The sequence below is a fragment of the Numida meleagris genome, chromosome 3 (assembly GCF_002078875.1).
Source record: "Numida meleagris isolate 19003 breed g44 Domestic line chromosome 3, NumMel1.0, whole genome shotgun sequence".
Classification (NCBI taxonomy): Eukaryota; Metazoa; Chordata; class Aves; order Galliformes; family Numididae; genus Numida; species Numida meleagris.
This window is the reverse complement of record NC_034411.1, coordinates 19,156,505-19,158,269: the sequence shown is the minus strand read 5'-3', so window position 1 is coordinate 19,158,269 and position 1,765 is coordinate 19,156,505.

Sequence of the window (1,765 nt, the reverse complement as noted above, 5' to 3'; positions counted from 1 at the left end):
AAATTCCTGATGTTTGAAAAAGTTGCTTTTGGTGCCAAAGCAGACAGAAAACGTCTATGCTCCTGTAGAAATGCAAGGGGAATAAAGCTGTTTCTAAGGGGATAAATATCTCTCTTATTTCCTATTCCCTGTTACTTTGGTTACTGTTACTTTTAAACATTCCTAGCATTTTGCACTTAATAAAAAAATGGCAAAATCCCTATTCATTTCTGGACACTATTTTCAAACCAAAGCTTCTTGTGTAGAAGAAAGGTGTAACACCAAAGTCCATCCCTCTCCAGTATATTAAAACATCCTAGGTGGAGCTCTTGCCACTCTTCTTGTTGAACGAAAGAAAGAGAGAAATAAAGAAAGAAGGAAAAATATAAGCAAGCATGGTGACTTGAAAAATGTAACCATAAGGCTCAGAGCTCTGCCCATTGTCTTTGGGCTTATGATCACCATCAACTCTATTTCTTTCTCCTGTAATTTAGCCCATGATCTGGTTGCTACATATGATCATGCTATGACATTTTATACAGTCCTCAGTTGTAGACAGTACATAAAAGCAGTAGCCACAGGAGTTATTGTTGCAAGGTACAGAACTAAGTAATTTGGTCTCGATGAAGACAGAAATTAACTATAGCCTATCTCTTGTCCTGTGCATCTACCTATCATCATCTATTCCCTTCTGCTGCCAGTCTTTCATCCAAAACTGCTACTTAGAGGAAGTAAACAGCAGGCAATCCCATCCCCCATCCAATTACGAGAGCCACAAACCAGTGTGTACACATTAGGATCCTCAATCTTCTTTGTGTGCAGCTGCATTGTCAAATTATGATGTAGCATTAAGAAATTGCTTTAAATCCTAATTCTAATACTGCCACATGTTTTGCTATTGAGTTGCAAAACAATATTTTTGCTGATTATATATTTTGTTAACAGTTCCAAACTGCAGGGTATCAGTACCGTCTGTAGTTTGATATGGTACAAACTATTTGTTCGAAGAGCTATCCAATAGGAGCGTCTCCTTCTGAAAGCCTCGGTTGCTGTCCAGTAGCTTGTGTTGCTTTCATTTATTAAGGAATCTATTTCAGCTGCATACTTAATTGTGCTAAAGAGACAAGCAGTGCATCGAGTTTGGTTCCATCAAGCAGGTTGCAGACAATGAAAGGCAAGCAGAGCACCAGTTCCCACTTTCTTAAGACATCCTTTGTTTTCTTCTGCACGAGTGGAAGAAAGACAGCTGTCATCCTGCAATTTTTAGCCTGAAATGCTAGTTGGACATCAAAGTGTAAAGCTGAGTGGAATTATCAACGTACAACCCAACCCGCCTACTAGAGAGCTCCACTTGCACCCTCCCTGCACAAAGCCAGGCTGGGCTGGGGTCAGGGCCTTAGGACTGTCACCATCACTTCCAATTTGATTCCTCAAGGATTCTTTCCATTGATTCCTTTTCACCATGTGCATGGGAGTGGACTGGCACCTGCCTTCTTATAGGCAGTGTAGTGCAAGAATTTACTGGACATCTGAAATATTTTCTTTCCCTCACATTTGCCCGTGACTGCCCATAGATTTGTGTCTTGCAAGGCAGACTGCTTAAGATTTCATTTGCACTTTTAAAGCCTATGAAAGCTACGAGGAGTTAACATTTCTGGCTTGCTGTTTCTGAAAGCATTTTAGTTTTCGTTTAAGAGTAGCATCTGTCTTTGCACTGTGGCTTTTTTCCCTTCCCTTCCCTTCCCTTCCCTTCCCTTCCCTTCCCTTCCCTTCCCTTCCCTTCCCT